Raw genomic sequence first — 26,375 nt, forward strand, 5'->3', positions numbered from 1 at the left:
TGCCACCAGCGATCGGCCGGTTGATCGGCTGCCAGCAGTGCGCCTTCGCGACACAGATGACAGCTGAGGCCGGTTACCGCCAGTTGGTGCTGTAGATGAGACACGCCGTGGCGGAGGAGGAGATGAACTGGGTTTCTTATTAGCCTTCTTGGAAACATGATGTTCAGATGGAGCAATCGATGGTTGTGAAGTTGGCGTACGTAAAAAATCTCCACGAGTATGCTCTTTTTCGAAGTCTTGGTGTCTGACTTTTGGGCTCGAGATTTAGCAGAACCTGATGAAGGGTGAGCCATAGAGTGGGCAGGCGGAAGTGGGGAAGTTGAACGGGCGATCTTTGCGCTGGCCGATCTAACGACTGTGGCACTAAAGGTGAGATCAGAAGTCTGCGTGGCCGCCTCCTTTGTTGGCCAAGGAGAGCCAAGGACAGTGCTGTATTTTCCTGTCTGAGGCACAGTGGGCTTTCGACTGGCGAATAATTTTCGAGCAGCAAAGGTGGGCACCTTTTTCCTTCACTCTGATTTCCTGAATGAGCTTCTCGTCTTTAAAAATGGGGCAATCTCGAGAGGAAGCAGCGTGGTCACCCATACAGTTGATGCAACGAGGGGATGGAGGTGGACAAGCACCCTCATGGGCATCCTTGCCACACAACACATTTGGCCGGATTGGAACAGGACTGGCTGGTGTGATTGAACCGCTGACACCGATAGCAACACGTAGGGTTTGGGATGTAAGGGCAAACGGAAATTATCTCATAGCCTACTTTGATTTTCGATGGGAGTTGAACTTTGTCAAATGTCAAGAAGACAGTGCGGGTTGGAGTGATGTTTGTGTCAACCCTTTTCATGACTATGAACAGCCGTTACACCCTGGTCAGACAGGTAGTTTTGAATTTCCTCGTCGGACAATCTGTCGAGGGAGCGTGTATAAACGACCCCACGTGATGAATTTAAAGTGCGGTGCGCTTCCACCCAGACAGGGAGTGTGTGTAGCAGTGAAATACACAGCAATTTTTGTGCCTGGAGGGCACTGACTTTTTCTAACAACAAGGTGCCATTTCGTAAGCTGGAACAAGACTTTACAGGACCTGCAATTGCGTCGACATCTTTCTGTGGCTGAGACTCATTGAACTTACGCTTGTGAGCAGACATAGTAGAAGATGAGGAAACCATTGCGAAAGTATCCCCCACGATTACCGGCACTCCCGCCTTAGGTGTTTGTTCACACCTCCCAAGAAATGGATGGAGGGACCAATCGGCACTTTTGGAAGGTATCAGCTCGGGTAATCACCCCTCCCTAGGCCTGGCCTGGCCGTTACCAGGGGGTAGGTACATGTCCTATCCGTCTACCCGGGGCGGGGAATTACGCGTTACCCCGTCACCGGCTACACACGAAAATGCGTGGGTCGGCTATCAGACACGCACAAGGAGGAAGAGAGATTTTTTTTTTGTGGTTTTAGGGCGCACAACTTCAACGGTCATTAGCGCCCAGACTACGTTAGGAATGCACCGCGAATCACAAGTTTGAAACAGCAACGAAACGGAAAACACGATAAAAGACAGACTGACAGGCATAGGATTAAAAAAACAGCATAATCAAATGTCCTTAGAGAGGGTTGTCAAGTTGATAAAATGAACGCGAGCAGCTGCTCGTGGGTCATCCGCTAAAATGGCATCTAGAGTACATGGCAGGCCAAGATCAAGACGCAGTGTGTTAAAATCCGGACTGGACGTTAAAATGTGGCGGACCGTCAGCACTTGCCCACATGGGCAGAACGGCGCCGGCGCAGCCGTCAGCAGATGGCGATGGCTGAACCGGCAGTGTCCAAATCGTAACCGGGCCAAAACTACCTCCTCCCGCCGAGAAGGGCGTGAGGAGGACGTCCAAGCCGCGGGAAGAGGTTTCAAGGCCCGAAGCTTGTTGTCTGTAAGTGCAGCTCAAGCGGCATGCCACAGCGATAAAATGCGCCGACAAATGACCCTGCTACAATCTGATGAAGGGACACAACAAGAAGCTGTCCGAGGCTGGAGGACCGCAGCCTTGGCCGCGGCATCTGCAGCTTGATTCCCAGGGATACCGACATGGCCAGGAACCCACATAAAGCTAACCGGAGAACCGACGTCCACCAGCTGCTGAAGAGAGCGTTGGATCGGGTGCACGAAAGGGTGAACCGGGTACGGATCACTGAGGCACTGGATGGCGCTCAGGGAATCGGAGGAGATGATATAAGCAGAATGTCGGTGGCGGTAGATGTAAAGAACAGCCTGGTAGAGGGCAAAGAGCTCAGCTGTGAAGACCGAAAAATGGCCATGGAGCCAGTATTTGAAACTTTGTGCCCCGACAATAAAAGAACACCCGACCCCGTCATTGGTCTTAGAGCCATCTGTATAAATGAAGGTCATATTAATGAACTTCGAACGAAGTTCGACAAATCGGTCGTGGTAGACCGAACCGGGGGGGTAACCTCCTTTGGGAACGAGCGGAGGTCAAGGTCAACGTGAACCTGGAGCCAAGGTGGCGTGTGGCTCTCGCCCACTCGAAAGGTTGCAGGGAGTGAAAAATTAAGGTGTTGAAGGAGGCGACGAAAGTGAACTCCAGGGGGTAGCAGGGCAGAGACATACAACCCGTATTGACGGTCGAGAGAGTCGTCAAAAAAGGAACGCTGAGACAGGTGGTCGGGCATTGACTGTAGCCGACAGGCATACCGACAAAGTAGTATATCGCGCCGGTAGGTGGGTGGCAATTCACCAGCGTCAGCACGAAGACTCTCGACGGGACTAGTATAAAACGCTCCGATCGCAAGTCGTAAACCCCGATGTTGTATGGAGTTGAGGCGGCGTAAGATGGATGGCCGTGCAGAGGAGTACACGAAGCTCCCATAATCCAGCTTTGAGCGGACGATCGACCGATATAGGCGAAGTAGGACGGTTCGATCCGCTCCCCACGACATACCACTGAGAACACGGAGGACATTTAGATAACGGGTACAACGGGCAGCCAAATATGACATGTGGAGACCAGCTAAGTTTCCTGTCAAATGTAAGACCTAAAAATTTTGTTGTCTCCACGAATGGGAGAGCAACGGGACCAAGTCGTAAGGACGGTGGGAGAAACTCTTTGTAGCGCCAGAAGTTAATACAGACCGTCTTCTCGGCGGAAAAACGGAAGCCATTGGCGACACTCCAGGAGTAAAGACGGTCAAGAGAACGCTGAAGACAGCGCTCCAGGAAACATGTACGCTGCGCGCTGCAGTAGATGGTAAAATCGTCCACGAAAAGGGAGCCTGATACATCAGCTGGGAGGCAATCCATCATTGGATTGATCGCTATGGCGAAGAGAGCGACGCTCAGAACTGAGCCCTGTGGCACCCCATTGTCCTGGCGAAAGGTGTCCGACAGGACAGAACCCACACGTACCCTGAACTCGACAGTTCAGGGTAAAGGAACGAATAAAAAGAGGGAGGCGACCGCGAAGGACCCATGTATGCATGATGCGGAGAATGGCCGCCCTCCAACAGGTGTCTTAAGCCTTCTCCAAATCAAAGAACACAGCTGCGGTCGGGCGCTTCCGCAAGAAGTTATTCATAATTAAGGTCGACAAGGCAACCAGATGGTCAACAGCAGAGCGGCGCCTAAGAAATCCGCATTGTACATTTGTAAGTAGGCGTCGAGACTCGAGCAGCCAAACCAAACGAGAGTTAACCATTCGCTCCATCACTTTACAGACACAGCTGGTAAGCGAGATGGGTCGATAACTGGAAGGCAAGTGCTTGTCCTTCCCCAGCTTAGGGATCGGGACAACAATAGACTCGCGCCAGCATGTGGGAACATGTCCCTCAATTCAGATGCGATTGTAAGTACGAAGAAGAAAACCTTTACCCGCAGGAGAAAGGTTCTTCAGCATCTGAATATGAATAGAATCAGGCCCTGGAGCAGAGGACCGTGACCGGCCAAGTGCGTTTTCGAGTTCCCGCATGGTGAATGGGGCATTATAACTTTCACGATTCGAGGAGCGGAAGTTAGGTGGCCTAGCCGCCTCTGCCTGTTTGCGGGGGAGGAAGGCAGGGTGGTAATGAGCGGAGCTCGAAACCTCTGCGAAAAAGCGGCCAAAGGCATTGGAGACATCCTCAGGGGCCACAAGGACGTCATTCGCGACCGTCAAGCCAGAAACTGGTGAGTGGACCTTAGTGCCAGATAGCCGGCGCAGGCTACCCCAGACAACAGAAGAAGGAGTAAAACTGTTGAAGGTGCTTGTGAAAGCAGCCCAGCTGGCTTTCTTGCTTTCTTTAATAATACGACGACACTGTGCACGTAATCGTTTATAATTGATACAATTCGCCACTGTAGGGTGGCGTTTGAAGGTGCGTAAAGCACGTCGACGAGCACGTAAAGCGTCTCTACATGCTGCGGTCCACCAGGGGACCGGTACGCGACGTGGAGAAGAAGTAGGGTGAGGGATGGAATATTCAGCAGCAGTTAGAATGACTTCCGTGAGGTGTGCGACCTGACGATCGCAGCTTGTGAAGGTTTGATCCTGAAAGGTCGCCCTGGAAGAGAAGAGCCCCCAGTCTGCTTTGGAGATGGTCGAACTAGATGAGCACGGAAAGGGGGTATGCTGCAGGAGATGGATAACACACGGGAAGTGGTCGCTCGAATATGTATCAGAAAGTGCATACCACTCAAACCGGCGTGCAAGTTGGGTAGTACATACAGAGAGGTCTAAATGGGAATAGGTGTGAGATGTGTCCGAGAGAAAAGTAGGGGCGCCAGTATTGAGGCAGACAAGATTGAGCTGGTTGAAAAGGTCTGCTAACAGGGAGCCCCTCAGGCAGGATGCTGGAGAGCCCCAAAGGAGATGGTGGGCATTGAAGTCTCCAGTTAACAAAAATGGTGCAGGTAGCTGAGCGATAATTTGCATCATGTCTGCCCTGGTAACGGCAGACGACAATGGAGTGTAAACGGTACAAATGGAAAATGTAAAAGTGGAGTGAGTAATTCGGATGGCAACTGCCTGCAGGCCGGTGTGCAACGTGATGGGATCGTAGTAAATATCATCCCGGACCAGCAACATAACCCCTCTATGAGCCGGGATACCTACCACAGGGGGTATGTCAAAACGCACAGAGGTGTAGTGTGCCAAGGCAATTTCATCACATTGGCGTAGCTTTGTTTCCTGGAGGGCTACGACGAGCGGACGGTGCAAGCGGAGCAGCAACTTCAAGTCCTCTCGGTTGGAGCGAATGCTGCGAATATTCCAGTGAATAAGTGCCATCGTAAGAAGAAAAGGAAGATGAAAGAAGGGGTCACCTCGAAGGCCGCTGAGGGCCTGGCTTCGAGCGAGCAATGCCGCCGCTATCAGTAGGCGGACAGTCATCGTCCATTGGTTCTATAGGTTCATCGGCCATCTTGGTAAGATGGCCGGGAGGGGGAGCTTCCTCCGCCGGTGAACGGCCAGATGTTCGGCTACCAGCGGTGCGGCCAGGCGAAACGGATGAGCGCCTGGGGCGGCAACCGCTGGGTGGCGCAGGAGAAGAAATTCGCCGTGGCGGAGAAGGAGAACTGTGCTTCCTTATGAGCCTTCTTGGAAAGTCGTTTGGTGGAAGTACCGGTCGATGGCTGGGAGGTCGAGGTACGTAGGAAGTCTGCACGGGATGGTTCCTTCTTGAAGGCCCGTGCATCTGACTTCTGGGTCTTCGTCTTAACAGAAGCTGATGAAGGGGCTGGTGTCTGTGGGGTGATGGGAGGAAGAGGAGATGTCGACCGCGCGATCTTAGCACTGGCCGAACGGACGACCGTGGTGCTGAAGGTCAGATCGCATGTCTGGGTTGCCACCTCCCTGGTAGTCCGAGGAGAGGCGAGGACAGTACTGTATTTCCCCGCTGGGAGCAGCGTGGGCTTCCTACTAGCCAATAGCTTGGGAGCAGCCGAGGTGGACACTTTCTCTTTGACCCGAATTTCTTGGATACAGCGTTCTTCCTTACTAACGGGACAGTCGCGGGAGGATGCTGCATGGTCACCCTCACAGTTCACACAACGAGGAGACGGAGGTGGACAGTCACCCTCATGGGCATCCCTGCCACAAGTGACACATTTAGTCGCATTGGAACAAGACTGTCGAGTGTGATTGAAACGCTGACACTGGTAGCAGCGCGTAGGTGTAGGGACATAGGGGCGAACAGAAATAACCCCGTAGCCCACTTTGATGCGCGATGGCAGCTTAACACTATCGAAGGTCAAGAAAAGTGTCCAGGACGGTACAAGGTCATTGTTTTTCATGACCCTATGGACAGCCTGCTCAGCGAGGAAAGACTGAACCTCCTCGTCAGTCAATCCATCGAGGGATCTTGTATAGACCACACCACGAGACGAATTCAAAGGTCGGTGAGCCTCCACCCGGACAGGGAACGTGTACAGGAGTGTGGCTTGAAGCAGTTTCTGTGCCTGAAAGGCGCTCTCAGTTTCCTAGTAACAAGGTACCATTACGCAACCTCGTACAAGACTTAACAGTACCGGCTATGGCATCTACGCCCTTCTGGATAACGAAAGGGTTGACAGGAAAAATCCTTTCCGTTCTCAGATCGAGAAATGACGAGGAACTGTGGGGTAGGCGGTAGTACTTTTGTCACTGGGGGCTGGTCATGTTTCCGTTTGTGGGCAGAAGTAGAGAGTGAAGAAGAGAAATCCATTGCGGAGGAATCCCCCATGATTGCCAGCGACTCCGATGGCGCGCTCCTTCCTTATGGGGACCCTCTCAGAGGGCACTCCCGCCTTAGGTGAGTGTTTACACCTCAGGTTACACCTCCCGAGAAACAGATGGAGGGACCTATCGGCATGGTCAGAAGGTATCAGCTCAGGCAATCCCCCGTCCCTGGGCCTGGCCTTTACCAATGGGTACGTGCGTGCCTTACGTGTCTACCCAGGGCGGGGAATTACGCGTTACCCCATCACCGGCTACGCGTGCGAACGCGTGGGTCGGCCTTCAGGCGCGCACAGGGAAGAAGGAAGAGAGAGAGAGGAAAAGGAAAAGAGAGAGAGAGAGGACACACTGACTCAAACGCCGAAGCGTAGACCAGAGAAGGCAGGGGGGGGGAAAAAAAAGAAGGCAGGGGGGGGGAAAAAAAAAGAAGGCAGGGGGGGGAAAAAAAAGAAGGCAGGGGGGGGGGAAAAAAAAGAAGGCAGGGGGGGGGGGGAAAAAAAAGAAGGCAGGGGGGGGGGGAAAAAAAAGAAGGCAGGGGGGGGAAAAAAAGAAGGCAGGGGGGGGGAAAAAAAAAAGAAGGCAGGGGGGGGAAAAAAAAAAGAAGGCAGGGGGGGGAAAAAAAAAAGAAGGCAGGGGGGGGAAAAAAAAAGAAGGCAGGGGGGGAAAAAAAAAAGAAGGCAGGGGGGGGAAAAAAAAAAGAAGGCAGGGGGGGGAAAAAAAAAAGAAGGCAGGGGGGGGAAAAAAAAAAGAAGGCAGGGGGGGGGAAAAAAAAAGAAGGCAGGGGGGGGAAAAAAAAAAGAAGGCAGGGGGGGGAAAAAAAAAAGAAGGCAGGGGGGGGAAAAAAAAAAGAAGGCAGGGGGGGGAAAAAAAAAGAAGGCAGGGGGGGGAAAAAAAAAAGAAGGCAGGGGGGGAAAAAAAAAAGAAGGCAGGGGGGGGAAAAAAAAAAGAAGGCAGGGGGGGGAAAAAAAAAAGAAGGCAGGGGGGGGGAAAAAAAAAGAAGGCAGGGGGGGGGAAAAAAAAAGAAGGCAGGGGGGGGAAAAAAAAAAGAAGGCAGGGGGGGGAAAAAAAAAAGAAGGCAGGGGGGGGAAAAAAAAAAGAAGGCAGGGGGGGGGAAAAAAAAAAGAAGGCAGGGGGGGGGAAAAAAAAAGAAGGCAGGGGGGGGGAAAAAAAAAGAAGGCAGGGGGGGGGGAAAAAAAAGAAGGCAGGGGGGGGGGGGGGAAAAAGAAGGCAGGGGGGGGGAAAAAAAAGAAGGCAGGGGGGGGGGGAAAAAAAAGAAGGCAGGGGGGGGGAAAAAAAAGAAGGCAGGGGGGGGGAAAAAAAAGAAGGCAGGGGGGGGGGAAAAAGAAGGCAGGGGGGGGGGGAAAAAAAGAAGGCAGGGGGGGGGGGAAAAAAAAGAAGGCAGGGGGGGGGGAAAAAAAAGAAGGCAGGGGGGGGGAAAAAAAGAAGGCAGGGGGGGGGAAAAAAAAGAAGGCAGGGGGGGGGAAAAAAAAGAAGGCAGGGGGGGGGAAAAAAAGAAGGCAGGGGGGGGGGAAAAAAAGAAGGCAGGGGGGGGGAAAAAAAGAAGGCAGGGGGGGGGGGAAAAAGAAGGCAGGGGGGGGGAAAAAAAAGAAGGCAGGGGGGGGGAAAAAAAGAAGGCAGGGGGGGGGAAAAAAAAGAAGGCAGGGGGGGGGAAAAAAAAGAAGGCAGGGGGGGGGAAAAAAAAGAAGGCAGGGGGGGGGGAAAAAAAGAAGGCAGGGGGGGAAAAAAAAGAAGGCAGGGGGGGGAAAAAAAAGAAGGCAGGGGGGGAAAAAAAAGAAGGCAGGGGGGGAAAAAAAAGAAGGCAGGGGGGGAAAAAAAAAGAAGGCAGGGGGGGAAAAAAAAAGAAGGCAGGGGGGGGAAAAAAAAAGAAGGCAGGGGGGAAAAAAAAAGAAGGCAGGGGGGAAAAAAAAAGAAGGCAGGGGGGAAAAAAAAGAAGGCAGGGGGGGAAAAAAAAGAAGGCAGGGGGGGAAAAAAAAGAAGGCAGGGGGGGAAAAAAAAAGAAGGCAGGGGGGAAAAAAAAGAAGGCAGGGGGGGAAAAAAAAGAAGGCAGGGGGGGAAAAAAAAGAAGGCAGGGGGGGGAAAAAAAAGAAGGCAGGGGGGGAAAAAAAAGAAGGCAGGGGGGGGGGAAAAGAAGGCAGGGGGGGGGGGAAAGAAGGCAGGGGGGGGGGAAAGAAGGCAGGGGGGGGGGGGGAAAGAAGGCAGGGGGGGGGAAAGAAGGCAGGGGGGGGAAAGAAGGCAGGGGGGGGGAAAGAAGGCAGGGGGGGGAAAGAAGGCAGGGGGGGGAAAGAAGGCAGGGGGGGGAAAGAAGGCAGGGGGGGGGGAAAGAAGGCAGGGGGGGGAAAGAAGGCAGGGGGGGAAAGAAGGCAGGGGGGGGAAAGAAGGCAGGGGGGGGAAAGAAGGCAGGGGGGGGAAAGAAGGCAGGGGGGGAAAGAAGGCAGGGGGGGAAAGAAGGCAGGGGGGGAAAGAAGGCAGGGGGGGAAAGAAGGCAGGGGGGGAAAGAAGGCAGGGGGGGAAAGAAGGCAGGGGGGGAAAGAAGGCAGGGGGGGAAAGAAGGCAGGGGGGGAAAGAAGGCAGGGGGGGAAAGAAGGCAGGGGGGGAAAGAAGGCAGGGGGGGAAAGAAGGCAGGGGGGGAAAGAAGGCAGGGGGGGAAAGAAGGCAGGGGGGGAAAGAAGGCAGGGGGGGAAAGAAGGCAGGGGGGGAAAGAAGGCAGGGGGGGAAAGAAGGCAGGGGGGGAAAGAAGGCAGGGGGGGAAAGAAGGCAGGGGGGGAAAGAAGGCAGGGGGGGAAAGAAGGCAGGGGGGGAAAGAAGGCAGGGGGGGAAAAGAAGGCAGGGGGGGAAAAGAAGGCAGGGGGGGGGAAAGAAGGCAGGGGGGGGAAAGAAGGCAGGGGGGGGAAAGAAGGCAGGGGGGGGAAAGAAGGCAGGGGGGGGGAAAGAAGGCAGGGGGGGGGAAAGAAGGCAGGGGGGGGGGAAAGAAGGCAGGGGGGGGAAAGAAGGCAGGGGGGGGGAAAGAAGGCAGGGGGGGGGAAAGAAGGCAGGGGGGGGAAAGAAGGGCAGGGGGGGGGAAAGAAGGCAGGGGGGGGGAAAGAAGGCAGGGGGGGGAAAGAAGGCAGAGGGGGGGAAAGAAGGCAGGGGGGGGGAAAGAAGGCAGGGGGGGGAAAGAAGGCAGGGGGGGGGAAAGAAGGCAGGGGGGGGGAAAGAAGGCAGGGGGGGGGAAAGAAGGCAGGGGGGGGGAAAGAAGGCGGGGGGGGGGAAAGAAGGCAGGGGGGGAAAGAAGGCAGGGGGGGGAAAGAAGGCAGGGGGGGGAAAGAAGGCAGGGGGGGAAAGAAGGCAGGGGGGGAAAGAAGGCAGGGGAAAGAGTAAGGAAGACAGTGAGATGGAGAAGAACAAAGAAAAGAACCAACCAAAGAAGGAAGAAACGAGAAGTGAAAAACCAAAAAGTCCACAAATATAGGTCGTGGGACCATCCGTCTCTGAACGCACGCACTAACTACCCCCTTGAGGGGGATGGACTCCTTTTAGTCGCCTCTTACGACAGGCAAGAAAGCTTCGGGCCTATTCTGACTCCCGGACCCGCAGGGGATGAGGAAGAAAGAGAAAGGGAAAAACAAAGAAAGGGAAAGGAAAGAAAAGAGGTCTCAAACGCCGCAGCGGAGAAAAGGGTAGAGAGAAGAGGTAAGGAAAAGAGAAGGACAAAGGAAGGACGAAGACTTGCAAGCAGAGAAAGCAAAGAATCTGTTACATTTTCAAGCGTCCGTCTCCAGACGTAGGCACAAAACATTCTCCCAGAGGGGGAGAAAGGGAAGGAAAGAGGCGGAGGTGATGTGAGGGGGGGGGGGGCGAAGATGGGGGATGGGGAAGGATGCGGAAAAGCAAGGTATGCAGCCCGGAAAGGAAGGAGGGTCACGTTAGCTCGGGGTCCCGTGCTGCTACGCACGTATCCACAAAAGAGTTGTGGACCCCCTGGGGGGCCGCATGGTGAATGAGGTATTGTAACTTTCATGATTCGAGGAGCGGAAGTTAGGTGATCTTGCCTCCTCTGTCTGTTTTCGGGGGAGGAATGCAGGGTGGTAATGAACGGAGCTCGAAACCTCTGCGAGAAAGCGGCCAAAGGCATTGGAGACATCCTCAGGGGCCACAAGGACGTCATTCGCGACCGTCAAGCCAGAAACTGCAAAGTGGGCCTTAGTGCCAGATAGCCGGCGCAGGCTACCCCAGACGACAGGAGGAGTAAAACTGTTGAAGGAGCTTGTGAAAGCAGCCCAGCTGGGTTTCTTTCTTTCTTTCTTTCTTTAATAACACGACGACACTGCGCACGTAATCGTTTATAATTAATACAATTCACCATCATAGGGTGACGTTTAAAGGTGCGTAAAGCACGTCGACGAGCACGTATAGCGTCTCTACATGCTGCGGTCCACCAGAGGACCGGTACGCGACGTGGAGAAGTAGTATGAGGGATGGAATATTCAGCAGCAGTGAGAATGACTTCCGTGAGGTGTGCGACCTGACTATCGCAGCTTGCGAAGTTTTGATCCTGAAATGTCGCCCTGGAAGAGAAGAGCCCCCAGTTGGCTTTGGAGATGTTCCAACCAGTTGAGCATGGAGATGGGGTACGATGCAGGAGATAGATAACACAAGGGAAGTGGTCGCTTGATTACGTATCAGAAAGAGTGTACCACTCAAACTGACATGCAAGTTGCGTAGTACATATAGAGAGGTCTAAATGGGAATAGGTGTGAGTTGTGTCTGAAAGAAAAGTAGGGGCGCCAGCATTGAGGCAGACAAGATTGAGGTGGTTGAAAAGGTCTGCTAACAGGGAGCCTCTACGGCAGGTTGCTGGAGAGCCCGAAAGGGGATGGTGGGCATTGAAGTCTCCAGTCAACAAAAATGGTGCAGGTAGCTGAGCAATAATTTGCATCATGTCTGCCCTAGTAACGGCAGACGACGATGGAGTGTAAACAGTACAAATGGAAAATGTGGAAGTGGGGGGAGTAATTCGGATGGCAACTGCCTGCAGATCGGTGTGCAATGTGATGAGATCGTAGTAGATATCATCCCAGACCAGCAACATAACCCCTCCATGAGCTGGAATACCTGCCACAGGAGGTAGGTCAAAACGCACAGAGGAATACTGTGCCAAGTCAATACGATCACATGGGCGTAGCTTCGTTTCCTGGAGAGCTACTACGAGCGGACAGTGCAAGCGTAGCAGCAACTGTAAGTCTTCTCGGTTGGAGCGAATGCCGCGAATATTCCAATGAAAAAATGCCATCGTGAGAAGAAAAAGAAGGATAAGCAAGAAGGGGTCATCTCGAAAGCCGCTAAGGGCCTGGCTTCGAGCAAGCACTGCTGCCGCTATCAATAGGCGGATAGTCATCGTCCATTTCTTCAATAGGTTCTTCGGCCACCATGTTAAGATGGTCGGGAGGGTGAGTTTCCTCCACTGGTGAACGGCCAGACGTTCGGCTACCAGTGGTGCGGCCAGGCGAAACGGATGACGGCCTGGGGCGGCAACCGCTGGGAGGGGGGAGGGGGGGCGGCAGGAGAAGGAACGCGCCTTGACGGAGAATGAGAACTTTTCTTCCTATGAGCCTTCTTGGAAGGTCGTTTAATCGAAGTACTGGTCGATGACTGGGAGTTCGGGGTACGTTAGAAGTCTTCACGGGATGGTTCCTTCTTGAAGGCCCGTGCATCTGATTTCTGGGTCTTAGTCTTGGCAGAAGCTGATAAAGGTGCTTGTGTCTTAGGGGTGACGGGAGGAAGAGGAGACGTGGGCGACCGTAGCGCTAGAGGTCAGATCGTATGTCTGCGTCGATACCTCCCTGGTAGGCCGAGGAGAGGTGAGGACGGTACTGTATTTCCTTGCTGGGAGCAACGTGGGCTTCCTACTAGCAAAAAGCTTGCGAGCAGCCGAGGTGGACACTTTCTCTTTGACCCGAATTTCCTGTATACAGCGTTCATCCTTCTAGATGGGACAGTTGCGAGAGGACGCTGCATGGTCACCCTGACAGTTCACGCATCGAGGAGACGGAGGTGGACAGTCACCCTCATGGGCGTCCCTGCCACAAGTGACGCATTTAGCCACATTAGAACAAGACTGGCGGGTGTGGTTAAAACGCTGACACTGGTAGCAGCACGTAGATTTCGGGACATAGGGGCGAACAGAAATAACCTCATAGCCCGCTTTGATGCTCGACGGCAGCTGAACACCATCAAAGGCCAAGAAAAGTGTCCGTGTCGGTACAAGGTCATTGTTGACCTTTTTCATGACCCTATGGAGAGCCATCACGCCCTGCTCAGCGAGGAAAGGCTGAATCTCCTCGTCAGTCAACCCGTCGAGTGATCCAGTAGATACCACACCACGTGACGAATTCAAAGTGCGGTGAGCCATCACCCGGACAGGGAATGTGTACAGGAGTGTGGCTCGCAGCAGTTGTGCCTGAAAGGCGCTCTCAGTTTCCAACAACAAGGTACCGTTACGCATCCTGGTACAAGACTTGACAGGTCCGGCTATGGCATCTGCGCCCGTCTGAATAACTAAAGGGTTGACAGATGAAAAATCCTTGCCGTCCTCAGCTCTAGAAACTACGAGGAACTTTGGGGCAGGCCGTAGTACTTTTGTCACTGGTGGCTGGTCAAGTTTCCGTTTCTGGGCAGAAGTCGAGAGAGAAGAAAAATCCATTGCGGATGAATTCCTCATGATTGCCAACGTCTCCGATGGCGCGCTCCTTCCTTATGGGGACCCTCTCAGAGGGCGCTCCCGCCTTAGCTGAGTGTTTACACCTCAGGTCACACCTCCCGAGAAACGGACAGAGGGACCAATCGGCACGGTCGGAAGGTGTCAGCTCGGGCAATCACCCCTCCCCGGGCCTGGCCTTTACCAGGGGGCGCGCACTGGCCCTACTTGTCTACCCAGGGCGGGGAATTACGCTTTACCCAGTCACCGGCTACGTGTGCGAACGCGTGGGTCGGCCTTCAGGCACGCACAGGGTGGAAAGAAGAATAGGAAAAAAAAAGAGAGGGAGAGAAAGGACAGACTGTCTCAAACGCCGAGGCGGAGATCATAAGGTGGACAAGAAGGCAAGGAGGAGGAGAACAAGGCAAGGTAAATAGTAAGGAAGACAGTGAGAGGGGGAGAAGGACAAAGAAAGGAAAGGAAGGAACCAGAATAAGCGGAAAACAAAAATGACCACAAATGTAAGTCGTTGAACCGTCCGTCTCAGGACGCAGGCGCAAACTACCCCCTTGAGGGGTGGGGGGGAATCCTTTTAGTCGCCTCTTACGACAGGCAGGAAGACCTCGGGCCTATTCTTACCCCACACCCACAGGAGGGCATTTACGCTTAGAGTGGGTTCCTGAAGTAGTTGCTGAAAACAATCTGAAAAGGCATTCAGTACGAATTCGGATGACGTTTCGTGCCTACAATCAACTTCAAAGATTTATTTTCGCCGGTCTATCGAGGATAGATGGAAGACACCATCAAATGTAACTCTGTGAGTGGGGGCACCTATTTGAAATGGAAGTCAAGTTTCGTTTGAACTGTACAAGTACTATATCATGCGAGTGGGAGGGGGACATTTGGTCGGTAAAAGGAACCAATTAATTTATAACTTCTATTCATACTAACTCACAGGAACTATTTCATTTTCGCTACAATTTTAACTCTTGCTGATAGAAATGAACATTCCACCAGGTTGTAACCTATCTTTTCTGAAGACGGTTAGGTTCTTTGTAAGAATTTCGCCTGATTTGCCTCCGATTTTAGCCAGCTTTCCATTCCTGTAACGATTTTAGATTCAGTGCTTTCTATTAGCGCTTGGAGCTCTGTTTTCGAACACAGCTACGACAGTTTACAATTGCAATGTTGCTTGTTCCTACGTCTACCCTCTGCCTGTGTTCGTCCCGCACCCTTTGAAACTGACGCCCTTTCTACACGTTCCCAAGACCCTCTAACCTAACAAATCTACCAGTTCCCTCCATATAGCCTCCGCTACTCGTGTAACCGCTTTCTGTGCATAGTGGACACGTAACATATTCAGCTGACCCCAGAAACCCACAACCCTACGGTGCAAGTCGAGGAATCTGCAACCTGCACAGTCGCGGAACTGTCAGTCTGATTTAGACACTCCACTCGGCTTTGTACCAAAGGACTCCAGTCGGTTCTGTCAATGATACTACAGATTGCGAGCTCCGTCTTCGTCTCTCAAGCAAGACTGGTAGTCTACCACAGTAGCTAGCCGTCCGAAACCAGACAATCTTCTGATCCAAAGCAACATATATCGTTCGTACCAACATGTGCCACCACCTGCGGTTGGCTGTACACTGTGCTCTTCACAGCATCTGGAAGCACCTGCTCCACATCTTGAATGACTCCTCCCAGTATGCACACAGAGTAAACATTGGATTCCTTCCCCTCCTTCGCAACCGCATCCCCAACTAAGGCGCCCCATTATGCTCCTAACGTTTGAGCTCCCACTCTGTGAATGCCCAGACATTTCAGGCAGAGGTTATTCCTCAGGAATATGGCGAGTAGCTTCATCTAGACCAGGGACTTCATCAGCCACAGATAGCACCAGAGACCGAGTAGTAGTGGTGGTGGATAAGGTGTATGGTTGTGAGCGTATTCTATTCTTGCTTATCACCTCAAAAAGGATGTGACCGATTGCTACGAAGAAATTAACACATTTACAGAGAGCTGTAATCATAGGCTGCATTGCTGCGATTAGCTATAATGTCACGTGATGGTGGTGTGTTGTTTGTGGGATACAAAAAGTTTATGCTATTCACTCACTGTTGAATAATCCTTTCAAAGGCAGAAATTAATTTTTAATTATAATCTGATTGACAATGATCAACGTTAAAGAATCTTGGTAGTTTGTTGGAATGTGTGGCGACCATCGAGATGTTGCTGATTCATTGAAGCAATGTCTGCCCATTTATACAACAGATGTTGCTGTGGGTCCCCTGCGCAAATGCCACTCCGGGCTGCTTTTTTAAAAATCTCTTTATTTAAGGCATTTCAATCACCGAGCCCTTCACTAGAATTAACCCTCCGTTATTTTTTTATTTACACCCAATGTAGTAGTCTATTTCAACAATTCTCATACGAATATTCTGATGTCCTGGGGACTAGGTCATGATGACAGCTATGATGAGGAGGGGTCCAATTAATTTCCTCTGTTCTTTTACAGCGATTCGGTTGGCTTACGCACGTGTGCTTACACCTATCATGTTTCAGGTACTCTTGAATATCTATTCAATGGGTTAAATATCACTGGACAAACGGGGATTAAAACTGCCTTCCATCTCCCCTTGAGAATCAGTTAAGGAGGCTATATATGTGGAAGAGATGTGGGGACACTGGTAGGTCTCAGATTTATTCTCTTCATTAGCTGTTGTAGACTCAAAGAATTACAGAACTGGATTGAAAAGATGAAATAAGAACTGCTATATACTTCTGCCACATCGCCGTAGGCAAGGAAGAGCCGCATGTTGAGATGGCCGAATACTCCCCTCCTCTGTGTGCTATTATTCGCCAAAATCTCGTTTCGATATGTTGACTGATTTAGGAGATACGACGGATATTTAGATTATTTTATTCTCGCGCACGTGCGATCGCAAGTTAACGCCCGACGTACGATCCATTTTCTCAAGATCGAGGCAGAGACTTCCTCTCAAGTCTCAAGAAAAATTCGATGTATTAGCTAAATTTCATATACAGCAACATATGGTTTAATATGCACCAAACGCAAAATCTACATCTACATCTACATCCATACTCCGCAAGCCACCTGACGGTGTGTGGCGGAGGGTACCTTGAGTACCTCTATCGGTTCTCCCTTCTATTCCAGTCTCGTATTGTTCGTGGAAAGAAGGATTGTCGGTATGCCTCTGTGTGGGCTCTAATCTCTCTGATTTTATCCTCATGGTCTCTTCATGAGATATACGTAGGAGGGAGCAATATACTGCTTGACTCTTCGGTGAAGGTATGTTCTCGAAACTTTAACAAAAGCCCGTACCGAGCTACTGAGCGTCTCTCCTGCAGAGTCTTCCACTGGAGTTTATCATCTCTGTAACGCTTTCGCGATTACTAAATGATCCTGTAACGAAGCGCGCTGCTCTCCGTTGGATCCTCTCTATCTCTTCTATCAACCCTGTCTGGTACGGATCCCACACCGCTGAGCAGTATTCAAGCAGTGGGCGAACAAGCTTACTGTAACCTACTTCCTTTGTTTTCGGATTGCATTTCCTTAGGATTCTTCCAATGAATCTCAGTCTGGCATCTGCTTTACTGATGATCAACTTTATATGATCATTCCATTTTAAATCACTCCTAATGCGAACTCCCAGATAATTTATGGAATTAACTGCTACCATTTGCTGACCTGCTATTTTGTAGCTAAATGATTAGGGATCTATCTTTCTTTGTATTCGCAGCACATTACACTTGTCTACATTGAGATTAAATTGCCATTCCCTGCACCATGCGTCAATTCGCTGCAGATCCTCATGCATTTCAGTACAATTTGCCATTGCTACAACCTCTCGATACACCACAGCATCATCCGCAAAAAGCCTCAGTGAACTCCCGATGTCATCCACCAGGTCATTTATGTACACTCCTGGAAATTGAAATAAGAACACCGTGAATTCATTGTCCCAGGAAGGGGAAACTTTATTGACACATTCCTGGGGTCAGATACATCACATGATCACACTGACAGAACCACAGGCACATAGACGCAGGCAACAGAGCATGCACAATGTCGGCACTAGTACAGTGTATATCCACCTTTCGCAGCAATGCAGGCTGCTGTTCTCCCATGGAGACGATCGTAGAGATGCTGGATGTAGTCCTGTAGAACGGCCTGCCATGCCATTTCCACCTGGCGCCTCAGTTGGACCAGCGTTCGTGCTGGACGTGCAGACCGCGTGAGACGACGCTTCATCCAGTCCCAAACATGCTCAATGGGGGACAGATCCGGAGATCTTGCTGGCCAGGGTAGTTGACTTACACCTTCTAGAGCACGTTGGGTGGCACGGGATACATGCGGACGTGCATTGTCCTGTTCGAACAGTAAGTTCCCTTGCCGGTCTAGGAATGGTAGAACGATGGGTTCGATGACGGTTTGGATGTACCGTGCACTATTCAGTGTCCTCTCGACGATCACCAGTGGTGTACGGCCAGTGTAGGAGATCGCTCCCCACACCATGATGCCGGGTGTTGGCCCTGTGTGCCTCGGTCGTATGCAGTCCTGATTGTGGCGCTCACCTGCACGGCGCCAAACACGCATACGACCATCATTGGCACCAAGGCAGAAGCGACTCTCATCGCTGAAGACGACACGTCTCCATTCGTCCCTCCATTCACGCCTGTCGCGACACCACTGGAGGCGGGCTGCACGATGTTGGGGCGTGAGCGGAAGACGGCCTAACGGTGTGCGGGACCGTAGCCCAGCTTCATGGAGACGGTTGCGAATGGTCCTCGCCGATACCCCAGGAGCAACAGTGTCCCTAATTTGCTGGGAGGTGGCGGTGCGGTCCCCTACGGCACTGCGTAGGATCCTACGGTCTTGGCGTGCATCTGTGCGTCGCTGCGGTCCGGTCCCAGGTCGACGGGCACGTGCACCTTCCGCCGACCACTGGCGACAACATCGATGTACTGTGGAGACCTCACGCCCCACGTGTTGAGCAATTCGGCAGTACGTCCACCCGGCCTCCCGTATGCCCACTATACGCCCTCGCTCAAAGTCCGTCAACTGCACATACGGTTCACGTCCACGCTGTCGCGGCATGCTACCAGTGTTAAAGACTGCGATGGAGCTCCGTATGCCACGGCAAACTGGCTGACACTGACGGCGGCGGTGCACAAATGCTGCGCAGCTAGCGCCATTCGACGGCCAACACCGCGGTTCCTGGTGTGTCCGCTGTGCCGTGCGTGTGATCATTGCTTGTACAGCCCTCTCGCAGTGTCCGGAGCAAGTATGGTGGGTCTGACACACCGGTGTCAATGTGTTCTTTTTTCCATTTCCAGGAGTGTATATTGTGAATAGCAACGGTACCATGACACTCCCCTGCGGCACACATGAAATCACTCTTACTTCGGAAGACTTCTCTCCATTGAGAAATCACATGCTGCGTTCTGTTATCTAGGAACTCTTCAATCACACAATTGGTCCGATAGTCCATATGCTCTTACTTTCTTCATTAAACGACTGTGGGGGAACTGTATCGAATGCATTGCGGAAATCAAGAAACACGGCATCTACCTGTGAACCCGTGTCTATGGCCCTCTGAGTCTCGTGGACGAATAGCGCTAGCTGGGTTTCACACGACCGTCTTTTTTGAAACCCATGCTGATTCCTACAGAGTATATTTCTAGTCTCCAGAAAAGTCATTATACTCGAACACAATACGTGTTCCAAAATTCTACAACTGATCGACGTTAGAGATACAGGTCTGTAGTTCTGCACATCTGTTCGACGTCCCTTCTTGAAAACGGGGATGACCTATGCCCTTTTCCAATCCTTTGGAACGCTACGCTCTTCTACAGACCTACGGTACACCGCTGCAAGAAGGGGGGCAAGTTCCTTCGCGTACTCTGTGTAAAATAGAACTGGTATCCCATCAGGTCCAGCGGCCTTTCCTCTTTTGAGCGATTTTAATTGTTTCTCCATCCCTCTGTCGTCTATTTCGATATCTTCCATTTTGTCATCTGTGCGACAATCTAGAGAAGGAACTACAGTGCAGTCTTCCTCTGTGAAACAGCTTTGGAAAAAGACATTAGTATTTCGGCCTTTAGTCTGTCATCCTCTGTTTCAGTACCATTTTGGTCACAGAGTGTCTGGACATTTTGTTTCGATCCACCTACCGCTTTGACATAAGACCAGAATTTCTTAGGATTTTCTGCCAAGTCAGTACATAGAACTTTACTTTCGAATTCATTGAACGCCTCTCGCATAGCCCTCCTCACACTACATTCTGCTTCGCGTAATTTTTGTTTGTCTGCAAGGCTTTGGCTATGTTTATGTTTGCTGTGAAGTTCCCTTTGCTTCCGCAGCAGTTTTATAACTCGGTTGTTGTACCACGGTGGCTCTTTTCCATCTCTTACGATCTTGCTTGGCACATACTCATCTAACGCATATTGTACGATGGTTCTGAACTTTGTCCACTGATCCTCAACACTATCTGTACTTGAGACAAAACTTTCGTGTTGAGCCGTCAGGTACTCTGTAATCTGCTTTTTGTCACTTTTGCTGAACAGAAAAATCTTCCTACCTTTTTTAATATTTCTATTTACGGCTGAAATCATCGATGCCGTAACCGCTTTATGATCGCCGATTCCCTGACTGCGTTAACTGTTTCAAATAGTTCGGGTCTGTTTGTCCCCAGAAGGTCTAATACTTTATCGCAACGAGTCGGTTCTCTGTTTAACTGCTTAAGGTAGTTTTCAGATAAAGCACTTAAAAAAATTTGACTGGATTCTTTGTCACTACCACCCGATATGAACGTTTGAGTCTCCCAGTCTATATCCGGCAAATTAAAATCTCCACCCAGAACTATAACATGGTGGGGAAATCTACTCGAAATATTTTCCAAATTATCCTTCAGGTGCTCAGCCAGAACAGCTGCTGAGCCAGGGGGCCTATAAAGACATGCAATTACCATGTCTGAGCCTGCTTTAACCGTGACCTTCACCCAAATCATTTCACATTTCGGATCTCCGTCGATGTCCTTCGATACTATTTCACTTCTTATCGCTATAAACACGCCTCCCCATTCACTGTCCAGCCTGTCTCTGCGGTATGCTTTTCAATCTGAGTTTAGGATTTCATTACTGTTTACGTCTGGTTTCAGCCAACTTTCTGTCCCTAGTACTATATGGGGGTTGTGACCGTTTATTAATGAGAACAGTTCTGGGACCTTCCTATAGACGCTCCTGCAGTTTACTATTAGCACATTAATATTGTTATTCCCTGTTGCATTTTGCCTGCTCCTACCTTGCCGCGTCTCAGGAGGCGTCTTGTCAGGCCTAGCGAGGGAATTCTCTAACCTAAAAAACCCCTATGTGCACTCCACACGTACTCCGCTACCCTTGTAGCCGCTTTCGGCGTGTAGTGCACGCCTGACCTATTCAGGGGGACCCTACATTTCTCCACCCGATAGCGGAGGTCGAGAAATTAGCACCCCAGATCTCCGCAGAATCGTCTGAGCCTCTGGTTTAAGCCTTCCACTCGGCTCCAAACCAGAGGACCGCGATCGGTTCTGGGAACGATACTACAAATAGTTAGCTCTGATTCCGCCACGCGAGCGAGGCTTTCCGCCTTCACCAATTCCGCCAACCGCCTGTACGAACTGAGGATGACCTCTGAACCCAGACAGCAGGAGTCATTGGTGCCGACTTGAGCAACAATTTGCAGTCGGGTGCACCCAGTGTTCTCTATCGCCGCCGGTAGGGCCGCCTCCACATCTCGCATGAGACCCCCCGGCAAGCAGACAGAGTGAACACTGGCCTCCTTCCCCGACCTTTTCGCTATTTCCCTAAGGGGCTCCATCACCCGCCTAACGTTGGAGCTCCCAATAACTAATAAACCCCTCCCCCCGTGTGCCTGCTCGGACCTTGCTGAAGGAGCAGCCACATGTCCACTCACAGACAGAGCGGGCGATGCCACACGGCCAGCCTCCACATTTACCCTCCGCCTCGTGCGCCGCGAACGCCGCTGAACCCGCCACTCCCCTTGGGGAGAGGGTGGCCCAACCGCGCCCGGCACCCGCGACCCGCGAAGATGTCTCGACGGCAGGGACAGTGGGTGACGCATGTAACACCTGGGGTGTACCTTGCGACGCACCAGACTCCCCAGACACTCCGAGGCAGCAGCCTGAAGACGGCTGACCGCGGCCATCAACACGTTCAGCTGTTCGCGGACAGTGGCCAGCTCCTCCTGCATCCGTACACAGCAGTCACACATCTTATCCGTCCTAAGGAATCAATTTACTGAATAGAGTTAATGAACTTTTAACTAGACTGCTTATTCACTAAAGGCGGCTGACTATGACTAAACTGTGATTGCTACCCACTTCTTGTAGAAAACGAAGAAAATAGAACTACCTGTCTCTGGACTGTATTGAAAACGAACATTAGCACTACTGGCACTATGGTTGACGAAAGGGACTCTCTCTTACTGTATTCAAAACAAATACGAAATCTATGGAATCATAGCGAGCCCTATTTTCCATTGCAAACTTTACGAATTTTGCGCTGTGTTTTACTTAAATGCGTGTATCACAGTATGACCGTTAGCGGGAGTATTTACACTTTACTAGGAAGCTGACGTATGAAGCATGTGCAGAACATGCACGTCGTCCTGCAATGTCGTCACTTCACACGTGCTATGCCCATCTCATTTTTTGCTTACCGTTAGAGTATCATCTAAGTTGTTCGACTAGAGCCCCGGATTTTCTGTCAGACCTGTCACAGTTCGAAGTAATTAATGGGAAGCCACCTAGTGAAACCTAAGTGATATCTAAGGTTCTGCAAAAAAAATCTTATAGATTCCCTACTGTTCTCAATCAACATCAGTTTAGGAAACTATCTGAGCAGCCCTCTTAAATTGTTTGGAGATTTGTTTCAGCGGCTAGTAAAGTCATCGGAAGGTCAAAACAAATTCACTAAGATTTGGAGAACGTATCTGCACGTTGTGGAGTGCCAATTGACCCTAAACAATAACGATTGGGTCCTTCATGTGAGTAGTAAAAATTTCCACCAAGTTTGTTACACAGTAAATAAATTCGATTAGAGTAGATTCCTAGGGACTAGAACTACGAATATCGAACTGGAACAATCACACAGAAAACTGTTGGAAAGGCGAACCAAAGAGGCTGGCAGAATGCTTCGATGATGCAACAAATCTACTGAAGAAACCGCCTATACTACGTTTGTTTGTCCCCTTATGTATTACTACTCAATATGACATCGGTATCCGATAGAATTGACGGAGGTCATCGACAAAGTTCAAAGAAGGGCTGCTCGTTTTGAATTAACACACAATTGGGGCAAGAGTGTCACGAATACGACAAGCGAGTTGGGGTTACAATCATTAAAACAAAGGCGCTTTCGTTGCCTAACAACTTTCTCCTTCGAAAGCCAAATATTTTGTTGACTCCCACCTACGCAGGAAGAACTAACCTCGGTAGTTTAGATAAATCCGACCTCGCACTGAAAATTTAAGTGTTCGTCCTTTCCACATACTTTTTGGGAGGGCAACGGTTGAGAAATTGGTTCTAGGAACCTTTTGACAAATGTGAATTTCATAATAATCGCGTAGATGTATATTTATCAAGAATAAAACCAATGGATCTCACTGGTTTCAGCTCTAGAAACTGCATCATCGAGTGGATGCATGTCCAACATAGGTGCAGAGCAGGGCCGCACAAACACGGAAAACCGCACGCGTGCAAAGCGAGGTGCAGCGAGTGCCTGCACAGTGCATGGGTTCAACTCTGCGTACTTCGCCTCAACTCGGCTTGCTAGGTGAGGCCGACGCTGTGCGCTGCCGAATGCGCTGCCAGACGGCTTAGTCAACATTGGAATACGTAAGCGCAGGACAATTACCGGAATAATGGAACCATCTGCTCAAAAAAAGCGAAAATTTCCGAAAGTCAATTTAAACCGGAATGGGAACTCCCCTACTTTTTTGTGCGTTGTGACGATAAAGCCAAATGTCTAATCTGCGGTACACTAATTACGTGTGTCAGGAAATCGTCTATTGAAAGGCACTACAGCAAATTGCATCCAGAAAAGTATAGTGATATAACAGGGGACGCCAGAGAGGAAGAATTACGGAAGTTGCAAACTCTTGCAGGAGAGAATTCTGTATCTACAAACGATGTTTGTTGCAAGAACTTTAGCACGTATATTTTGGTTAAAGGTCATGCGAAACGAAATAACATTTGTTTAGATTCCTTAGTTTACGTTTTCGCATAAATTATTTCTGGCATCTTTTTTTCTCTACTTTAGGGTGAAGAAGATGAGGGGTGTTGCGAAAGGACTCTCAGAGCTAGTTACAAAGTTGCTCTACGCTTAGCAAGAGCTGGGAGGCCATTTATGGACGGGCCATTAATAAAAAACATTATGTTGGACGTAGTAGAGGCAATGAATCCCACATTAGCTCCAGCGTACAGCAGAATACCACTTTCCAGAATGACAATACATCTGAGAATCAACGACATTGCTGAGAATTTGCATGAACAACTGGCAGCCAAAATTGAAAACTTCCTAGCGTACTCCATCGCACTTGAGTCCACGGATATTAACGACACGGCTCAGTTAGCAATATTTTTACCTGGCGTGGACGACGACCTACATGTAACGGAAGAGCTCCTGGATATGATTTCGTTGAAGGACACTGTTACAGGGGCGGATATTTCAGCAACTGTTGAAATGGCAGCTGAAGGAATAGGACTCCCTTGGGAAAAGCTGTTTTCCGTAACCACAGACGGGGCACCACCAAAGTGCGGTAAAGCAAAAGGGTTTATTGGCCTACTGCGGAAAAAAACTTAACATGCCGAATTTACCTTCCGTTCATTGTTTTGGACACCAAGAGGCTCTTTGTGCGAGAGTTATCGGTCTTCAAGATGTGATGAAGGTAGTGGTGCGTATCGTGAACAACATTCGTTCTCATGGACTCACTCATCGTCAATTCAAAGAATTTATTTCGTTTGAAGAGGAGTATCCAGATATTCCCTACCATGCTCAGGTGCGCTGGCTGAGCAAAGGGAAAGTTATTTCCCGAATTTTTCGACTACGCCACACTGTGGCTCAGTTTTTGGAGAGCAAAGGACGTCCGGAGCCACTTTTTCATGACCCTGACTGGGTAGCTGATTTAGGATTTTTAGCAGACCTTATGGCTCTCCTAAATGATATAAGTCTGAAACTCCAAAAAGAAAACCATCTTATCAACGATATGATCAGCAAAATAAAAGCTTTCCGGTATAAACTGAAGCTCCTCAAAAACAACCTCTCAGAGAAAAATACGCAACACTTTCCTGAAATAGGTAAGCGAGATATAAATTGTACCTTTACTAAAACAGCCTGATCTCTATAACCACTCTAATCAAAACGGTACTATATTTTTGTTTGACAGCATCTGTGCAGGAAGGAGCGCGCTTTGAAAAATACGTCGAGGTGCTAAAATCCCTTGAAAATGCGTTTAACGACCGATTCCAGGTAATGTGCCGGTATATGACATACAGCTAAATATAGGAGATTGCGTTACATATGCAAGTGCAACATAACATGAAAACCAATAGTACACATTACATGTTTATTAAAACCTATCGCATTTTAGTACATCGAAACAACGGCTTACATTACTTTCATTTATTAACATTGGCTTTGTTATTGTTTCAGGAAATTACCTACCTGCAGCGAATTCTCGATGTTTTCGTGAAACCTTTTTCGATGGATATTGAAAGTGCGCTTTCAGATTTACATTTCGAACTAATTGATTTGCAAAGCGATGTTCACCGAAAGGATGTGTTTACAATACAAAAGGTTTGCTCCAATTCTACCAGGATTTGCTGAAGGAAGATTTTCCCAGGTTACACAGAGAAGCAGCGAAGATTATTTCTATGTTTGGTTCCACTTGTGTATGTGAAAGGTTTTTTCTGTTTTGTCTTTTACAAAAACTAGATTGCGTGCGAGTATTTCTAATTGTAATTTAAAAAATTCTCTCAGAATTGCTGTCAGTCAATATCTTGTTCCAGATCTTAGTAGCATAATTGCAAATAAAATAAAGAGCACATAGGAAGAGACATTTGTGTTGAAACCAAATTTAAAATTGTTACCATTACACTTTATATATATATTAGTGCGCAGCTCGTGGTCGTGCGGTAGCGTTCTCGCCTACCACGCCCGGGTTCCCGGGTTCGATTCCAGGCGGGGTAAGGGATTTTCTCTGCCTCGTGATGACTGGGTGTTGTGTGCTGTCCTTAGGTTAGTTAGGTTTAAGTAGTTCTAAGTTCTAGGGGACTGATGACCATAGATGTTAAGTCCCATAGTGCTCAGAGCCATTTGAACCATTTGAACACTTAATATATAAATCTCTTTTGTACCGGTACACCAAACTAAGCTCTCCACCTAGTGTACATTAGTATTTGGCAATGACGAAGACAACAGGGTAAAAGCTTTGAAACAGGTCGAGACAGGCGGCGCGAGCGACACAAGGTAAGGAAGTGAGAGGCAGCGCTGTTGCGCAAAGCCGAGGAGTGGGGGGTCTGCATCGTCGTCAACATAGCGCAGCCGTCTTCTGCACTCTGCACTGTGCGATGCACCGGTGCATGCACCTTGTGCGGCCCTGGTTTAGAGGAACCGCCCTCTATGCAAAAACCACTCTTTAAAGCTGTCTCAACGTAATTAAGTTTTAAGTGATCGGTGGCGGAGGATGTAGTAGCCCGCAGCCCATTGCCCGTACGACTGCTCTAACTCGTTCGTTCACACAGTCTAAAGCAATCGTCCAAGCTAAAGGCCACGGTCTGCTTCCGCTGCAATCTTGAGGCTCGCCGTAGGGAAATTATGCGTTTGTAATCTGCTGAGGACGGAAAGGATTTGCTTATACCTACAGACCAGCTCAGCTGCTGAAGCCGGCACACTGCTCCCAATCCTC

This window comes from Schistocerca americana, chromosome X, assembly GCF_021461395.2.
Source record: "Schistocerca americana isolate TAMUIC-IGC-003095 chromosome X, iqSchAmer2.1, whole genome shotgun sequence".
Classification (NCBI taxonomy): Eukaryota; Metazoa; Arthropoda; class Insecta; order Orthoptera; family Acrididae; genus Schistocerca; species Schistocerca americana.